At 41.1% G+C, this 8,424-nt stretch overlaps 1 non-coding gene across 1 annotated transcript; it reads right to left on the bottom strand.

The window, feature by feature from the left end:
* Window positions 1-3,442: 3,442 nt before the first annotated feature.
* On the bottom strand, window positions 3,443-3,580 carry LOC114813079. The gene has a single exon (XR_003760690.1). It is a non-coding gene; the product is annotated as a small nucleolar RNA SNORA7 (small nucleolar RNA).
* Between the last annotated feature and the right edge of the window lie 4,844 nt (window positions 3,581-8,424).

The raw sequence follows: 8,424 nt of genomic DNA, 5'->3' as shown, positions 1-8,424 counted from the left end.
TATGGCTGCTTCCTATTGATAGAAAGAGTTGGCGGCTGGGAAATCACATGATTAAATCACAAGGTGCACAGCTGGTAGAAGGGGAAGGACAATGGAACCTCGATTGGCCTTCAGTGGTCCTTGGGGAACTTTGGAGAAGAGAATCCTAGTTCTAAACTCCTTGGTAAGGCCTGGACCTGTTCCTGCATCAGGGAATCACGGGAAGAGTCAATCCAAGAATAACTGTATGTTTTTTTCTCCTAATAGATTGGGGTAGTCAGACAATGGTTTGTGAACTACAAGCGGCTCTTTACTTGAGGTTCACAAACACATTTGCTTTTTTTTCTGCTTCCTAGTGAATCCCCCTTCTCCCAAGGCCCTGGGCCAGTGGAGGAGGGATGAAGTGCCCAGCCCCTCCCGAGACAGTCATTAATTCAGTTGTATTTAGTGAGTGCTTACTATGTGCAGAGCACAGCACTAAGTGCGTGGGAGAGTACGATATAAAACATAAACAGACATTCTTACCCACAGCGAGCTTACAGTCTCTTCTTGCCCCCATCCCATCCCCACAGTGCCTGTTTGCTGGGCCAGTTAATTAATCTGCCTAATTAATTGATTTTTGTAAATTTGCTGCCCTTGCCCATATTATGTTTTTTGGTCTGCAGCTCTTCAGTTTTTGAGGCTTGGCTACCTTCGTTCTAGATTGTATACTCTCTGGAGCCTGAAGCTGTGTCAACTGTGGGCAAGCCCCATAATTATAGAAGTGTTTTGCTCTATGTGAGCATTTGGTAACGACTAGCTGACAATGGTCACAATATGGTCTTTACTCCCAAGATGCTTGTATTCCAAATAGAACACACCAAATAGCAATAACTTTTTAAAAAATAAGACAGTCGTTTTATTAATGACATTTCTTGATCAGGATGAAAGACCATATTTGATTAGCCTCACACACTGATAAACATGATTTTTTGGGTCTCTTGACAGGAAGGGGCATGGGTTCTGTTCCCAGCTCTGCCCCCTGCTTACTGTGTCATCTTGAGCAAGTCACTTAACATCCTTGTGCATCAGTTCCATCATCTGCACACTAGGGATTCAATTCCTGTTCTCACTCCTACTTAGACTGTGAGCCTCATGTTGGAAGTGATGATCTTGGGTCTATCCCACCGATTAGTACAGTGCTTGGCACATTGAAAGTGCTTAAGAAATATTATTATTATTACTATTAGGGCTCAACTTGGAGTCTGAGAGCAGAGTGGCAGGCCCTTTCCAGAGGAGGTATCCATCTACTAGCTGTATTTAATATTTTTCTAGTGGTTGAGTTAATCTTCTAGTCTGAACATGCTGGTGATCTCTTGATATAGGCAACGACTCAAATCCTAGATCGTCTAAAACCGTCTAAGGGACCCTTAAGAAGAACCCAAGGGACATATTACAGTGGTGTTTTCGTGTGATACAAAAATCCTAGAGGTGGATATGTGAAAAAACACAAATGTTTAAAATAATTTCAAGGATGCTGAATTGAGGGTTGCTAGCCAGAACTGTTGACTCACTACAGTGGTTTAATGTTTTGTCTTATACTCCTTGCCTCTGTCCAATTTAAATTTCAAATTTATTTGTGGTGGTTAAACTCATCTTCTATTAAAAGCTATTTGGAAATAATATATCATCTATGTGTAAACTCATGACCTTTCCTTGTTTGCAATGAAAGAATGCTCATTTGTATGTATCGGCCGAAATGTGGTTTTGTCCTATTAACTAAAAGGTAAAGAGTCACTAATATGCTCTTTTAGCCCTAAAAGACTTTAATACCCCCTTTTCTTATCTTAGATCAACTTTGCTATAAAACTATAATTATATAAAAAATGTTACTATCATAATGTCAGCCACATTTAACCTTCTTTGATATCCCATGATTCTTTGCACTAAGGGCTCAAGGCCAGGCCTTTGCTGACTGCTTGATAACTGAATGAGTGATTATCCTCCTTGTTAATAGACAATGATATAGAAAACTCTTCCGTATGTACAGAATATTAATGAGGAGCTGCACAAGCTGAGATAAGACTATAAGATGCTGCAAGCAATCACTTATAAGAATACTATGAAAAAATTCATAGTCGGGGACACAGCTGGGCTAGGTGGGGGTCTCTGTGTGAGTATGAGGGGGAAGCAGAAGAGGGAGCAGACTTTTAAAATTATAAAAAAGTATGGAGAATAATAATATTTCCCCATGGTTTCTGACATGGAGTTTTCTAGAGAGCTGTAAAAAATGAGTGGGAAGATAAACTCAGCGAGATAACAGATTTTGAAAGTTTAAGGAAAGAAACACGTTGACATCTTCACCACCACCCTTTCAGTCCAAGCATTTCTTGTTTAAAATAAATGACAACTCACAGATCTTAACAAGGCAACAGCTGGATCTCAGAAGAGAAATCCGTGGCATTCTCAGTGATTCCATATGGATCGTCCTTCTATCATCAGTCTCTTCTGGTGATTTAGGAAATCAATTTTCTGCCTATATAACCCAGGCAGGAGGAAGTAGAAAATGGAGGACATTATCCAGATAATTTGGTCAAAAAGGTATTTGGGACTTCAGATGACCAAATTAGTAGTCATTTTGATTAAATTTGCTAATAGTTTCTTAACCCTATTCTTTGTTTTTCATTTTAGGCTGTCCCTGGGACAATTATTTTACTAGAATTATCTTTCCATCTTCTCCCTCTTCAGCTTTCTCCCATGTTGGAAAATGGGGCTTATTTTCTACCCTTACATGTTACTCTTCACCCCAGGACATAATGCTGATATGATTTCTGAACTACCTCTTCTTCTCAGGCCAGTGAGATTAAAAATCAAAAATGGAGAAAACTTTTTTTAAAAATGATTTTTAGTGGACTGCTTTAAAAGGGCCATAAATGCAACTGTGGTTGAGCAGTTATCCAGCAAAGAAATTTAGAGTAGATAGTCAATAAGCACTTATTACCAGTGGTGTTTAGGTAGATACAAGATAACCAGATTAGGCACAACCTCTGTTTTGCACAGGGTTTACAGTCTAGGAGGGAGGGAGAGCAGATCTTTTAACCCCACTTTAACTTGAGGGCACTGAGACACAAAGAGGTTAATCAATTTGCCCAAGGTCTCACTCAGCAAGTATTATTTTTGTTAATGGGTTAAATAAAAATTTTAAAAACAGGATCTCTAGAAGCATAAAATGTCTTTCTAATGATGTCAGATTATTCTCCAAGACTTGTTGTCTTATGCTGTCGAGTCGTGTGCTACCCATGATGACGCCGTAGACACATCTCTCCCAGAACGTCCCGCTTCCACCTGCAATCGTTCTGGTAGAGTATCCATAGAGTTTTCTTGGTAAAAATACGTTAGTGGTTTACCATTGCCTCCTCGGGCGCATTAAGCGAGTCTCTGCCCTCGACTCTCAACCGTGCCGCTGCTGCCCAGCTGAGTTTTGACTTGTAGCAGATTGCCTTCCATTCACTAGCCACTGCCCAAGCTAGGAATGGAATGGGTATGCCTCTGCTTTACTGTCCCTCCCATAGTCGAGACTGGTAGAGTACTGGAAACTCTCCAGGTGCGACCCTGAGAGGGGCTCCAAGCTTTAGCCATCCCCTAATAATCAACAGTATTTATTGAGCGTTTATTGGGTTCAGAGCCCTGCAGAGGTGAGACTAAAAAAGCATATCTGAATCCTTCCAGCTAAACCACTTTTTCAGTGCAGAGTTGACTTCAAATTTTGTCGATTCTAGAGGATCTGTTTCTGAGATTTGAGAGAGAGTGATGTGAAGTAGGAGAGACTGGAGTACTCCGCAGTCTTGTCCTTCTTACCATCAGGAGATCTCTTGAGAGGCAGTGTTGCTCGGTGGAAAGAGCCCGGGCTTGGGAGTCAGAGGTCATGGGTTCGAATCCCCGTTCTGCCACTTGTCAGCTGGGTGACTGTGGGCAAGTCACTTCACTTCTCTATGCCTCGGTTACCTCATCTGTAAAATGGGGATTAAGACTGTGAGCCTCACGAGGGACAAACTGATTCCCCTGTATCTACCCCAGCACTTAGAACAGTGCTCTGCACATAGTAAGTGCTTAACAAATACCAACATTATTATTATTAGTGGAAAGAGCATGGGTCTGGGTGTCAGAGAACATAGGTTCTAATCCTGGCTTCCCCACTTGTCTGCTGTGTGATGTTGGGCAAGTCGCTTAATTTCTCTGTGCTTCACTCACCTCACCTGTAAAATGGTGATTAAAGCTGTGAGCCCCCTGTGGGACATGGACTGTGTCTAACCTGATTAGCTTGTATCTACCTCCGCACATAGTAGAGTGCCTGACACATACTGAGTGCTTAACAAGTACCATAAAAAGAAAAAAAATCTGAACATAAATGTTTAGACTGAGGACTAGGTTCTACTGTCCCAAACAACTCTAGAGCCCAATGTTGAGGCTGGAGCCAGGGATGAATGGTCCCTAAACTTGGCCTAAAATGGTTGTCTCTGCTCTTGGTGAGTGAGCGAGGCAGGGCTTCAAAGCCACCAGAAGAAGGGGTAGTTATTGGGGAGGGGGGCAATTGATAATTTGAAAGTGTCCATTGTATTTTGCCCAAGTCAAAAGCAGTGCCAGCATTATTCATTCATTCAATAGTATTTATTGAGTGCTTACTAGGTGCAGAGCACTGTAATAAGAGCTTGGAATGAACAAGTCGGCAACAGATAAAGTCCCTGCCCTTTGACGGGCTTACAGTCTAATCGGGGGAGACAGGCAGACAAGAACCATGGCAATAAATAGAGTCAAGGGGAAGAACATCTCATAAAAACAATGGCAACTAAATAGAATCAGGGTGATGTACATCTCATTAAACAAAATAAACAAAATAAATAGGGTGATAAAGATATATACAGTCGAGCAGACGAGTACAGTGCTGAGGGGGTGGGATGGGAAAGGGGGAGGAGGAGAGGAAAGGGGGGAGAAGAGGGTTTAGCTGCGGAGAGGTGAAGGGGGGTAGAGGGAGCAGAGGGAAAAAGAGGGAAGCTCAGTCTGGGAAGGCCTCTTGGAGGAGGTGAGTTTAAGTAGGGATTTGAAGAGGGGAAGAGAATTAGATTGTCTGAGATGAGGAGGGAGGGCATTCCAAGAACGCAGGAGGACGTGGCGCCGGGGTCGACGGCGGGATAGGCGAGACCGAGAGACGGTGAGGAGGTGGGCGGCAGAGGAGCGGAGCGTGCGGGGTTGGCGGTAGAAAGAGAGAAGGGAGGAGAGGTAGGAAGGGGCAAGGTGATGGACAGCCTTGAAGCCTAGAACGCATTAACAGGAACCTAGGAGGAAAACACAGCGAAACAGTTTGGATTCAGGGGTTTGTTGGGGACTAGTGCTTGGATTTGCACCCTTTATTTACCCCTCCCTCAGTGCCAGAGCACTTATGTACATATCCATCATTTATTTATTTCCATTAATGTCTGTCCCCTGCTCTAAACTGTAAGCTCAATGTGGTCAGGGAGTGTATCTACCAACTCTATTGTATTGTACTCTCCTAAATGCTTAGTACAGTGTTCTGCACTCAGTTAAGGCTCAATAACTATGATAAAATTGATTGATTGTGGGCAGGGGATTGCATCTACCAACTCTGATATATTGAATTTGCCCAAGTTCTTACTACAGACCTCTGCAGACAGAGCACTCATTCATTCATTCAGTCGTATTTATTGAGCGCTTACTGTGTGCAGAGCACTGTACTAAGCTCTTGGAAAGTATAATCATTTTTGTGGTATACCAGGCCCCAGATGGAACAAGACTGGAAGGGATGAGGGAATGCAAATGGCACAGCACACTATGATCAGTTCCTCCGCACAGGTTCTTCATCCTGATTAGGGCCCTCTGTCATTCCTGATTGGAGAGTCCACATTCTCCCAACTATTTGCTACAATAATTTACAGAATTATCAGCTTTTTTATTTTTATGAAATTTACCATTTCAGTAAGCCAATGAGTCAGTGGTATTTATTGAGCTCCTTCTGTGTGCAGTACACTGTATCAAGTGCTCTCTTATGGCATCTCATTCATCAATCTAAATCTTACTGTTGAGTTTTTTCTAATGATAATAACTTTCTCTTGCTTCTATTGTGCCTTTCAAGAGGCGTATTCAGCTTCGTGATCTAAGGAAACACAGTCACTGGGAATTGTTCAGAAGCACATAAGAAATCAGTTAAGCATCAGAATAAGGACTCTATTTTGTAACTGGGATGATGTGAGGATAAACTGATTTGAATATGACACATCATCTGAGATGAGATAAAGTCCACATGTTGGAATGGTCTCTATGTTGAATGTCGTAAAGCAGTGATACATTTCGTAGGGTACAGTCTTCCAACATCCCAGAATGAGGGTGACCATACTTAATGCAATGTTGAGAATGAAGATTAGACAGAGTATTCAGTCTCCCTGATTCCCTCTGCTTCACCTATGCACTTAGATCTCTTCCTTTTGAGCATTAAGAGAAGCAGCGTGGCCTAGTAGATAGAGCACAGGCCTGAAAGACAGAAGGACTTGGGTTCTAATGCCGGCTCCACCAGTTGTCTGCTGTGTGACCTTGGGCAAGTGACCTTATTTCTCTGAGCCTCATTTAGCTCATCTGTAAAATGAGGATTTTGTAACTGTTCTCCCTCCCCGTTACACTGTGAGCCCCACATGGGACAGGGACTGTGAACAACCCAATTTGCATGTATCCACCTCATCTCTTAGTGCAGTGCTTGACATGTAGTAAGAACTTAAAAAATACCACAGTAATTGCAATTATTTATCATAACCCCGCCTTCAGCCGCACAGCCTTTATATACATATCCGTATGTGCAGAGTACTGTACTAAGCACTTAAGAGAGCACGATACAACGGAATTAGCAGACACATTTGGGTATCAATCTCCACCTTTTATGAAAGACAATGATATACGTTATTGATCTCATAGAACCTAGATTTATATTAATAAAAGAAAATTGCATGTTTTTCATGAACAAATAACTAACCAACCCATTAATCAATTGTATTTATTGAGAACTTACTGTGTGCAAAGCACTGTACTAGTGCTTGCTAGAATACTATACAACAGGGTTGGTAGAAATGCTCCCTGCCCATACCAATTTCAGTCTAGAGCCAGGAGACAGACTTTAATACAACTAAATAACCTATGAATATAAGAGCTAGGGAGCTGAGGAAATAAGAAGATATAGCTCTAGGAAAAAACAAATAATTATTAAGTAGACTATTTTTATATTTTAAAACTTTAAAAGATATACCTGAGAATCAAGTCTCAGCTTTGTAAAGTCTGTCTTAAGTTCCTTACATGTTTTGATTTATTACGGAGATGTTTACTATATGATTAAACAGCCTGTAACAATTTAAAAAAAAAATATATCCCTTACCTTATTCACAACATCACCTCATTTACAAGTCCTAGGAAATCTAATGGATTAAAAGGAGATATTTTTCAAAATAAATACTTTCTTTGGCTCTCGCTTCAGAAATAAACTGTAATGATTTACAAAATGCCCTTATTTCAGGATAGTATTGTGGTTCCTGATATAATGAAGTTTAGCACTTGAAAAATCACATTTAATTTATTGGAGGGACTGAAGCTAATATTGTGCATGGTTGCTGGGGAAACAGAAAAGCTTCTTTAGGTTAGTGTTGGGTAGAGGAATAATAGCTCATGCTTTGCAATTTATTCATGGTCAAATCTTTAAAGCATTCTTCATTTTTAGCAACATGTCCATAATTTGGGATTAAATATGCACCTTCCTATTTCATCAGATTTTATTTTTGGTGGGTTGTGAAGAGGAAGGCAAAATAATTCTGGAATTTAAGCCACCCTTTATCTCAATCCACATACCTTTAAATTATTTTCTTGGAGCCCAGTTCAATAACAAATTACATCCCAACTCAGTCTCGCAGACGTTCAGTGCATGTAATGGTAAATAAGTACTGCTAAATTGTTAAGTTGCATGATGTGAAAACATAACAATCACTGGGAGGAAATAGGAAGCTCAAATCTGGGCAAGACTCAAGTCAAGTCTACAAGTTCACCATTCTCCAGGTAGTTCATCTTGAAGCCACCAATATAATCTGAATTACAATATGGGTAGACCCCATGTGTTCCTCAAAAATGTGAATGTATCACAAACAGCAGTGTCATTGTGTAGATTCTCCCATGGATTTACCTGCAATCTCTCCTGTTTTGTTCCAGAACCAGCCCCTCCCTCTCCTCTCCCTTCTTCAGAGGAGCTTTTTTGGTCTTCTGCACCTCAAATTTGACCCCCTTCCTATCCTGTCTCCCCACCCCCAAGCTCCAGGATAAGCATGGGGCAAATACAATTAAAAAATTAACTGAAGGGTTGTATGATTATGAAACCAAGCAGAAGGTTGAAAAATAAGAGCTGGTTGAATTATTAAACCAATT

The sequence above is a fragment of the Ornithorhynchus anatinus genome, chromosome 6 (assembly GCF_004115215.2).
Source record: "Ornithorhynchus anatinus isolate Pmale09 chromosome 6, mOrnAna1.pri.v4, whole genome shotgun sequence".
In the NCBI taxonomy this organism is placed as follows: domain Eukaryota; kingdom Metazoa; phylum Chordata; class Mammalia; order Monotremata; family Ornithorhynchidae; genus Ornithorhynchus; species Ornithorhynchus anatinus.
The sequence above is the reverse complement of the archived record's forward strand: the minus strand, read 5'-3'. Positions and strand labels throughout refer to the sequence as shown.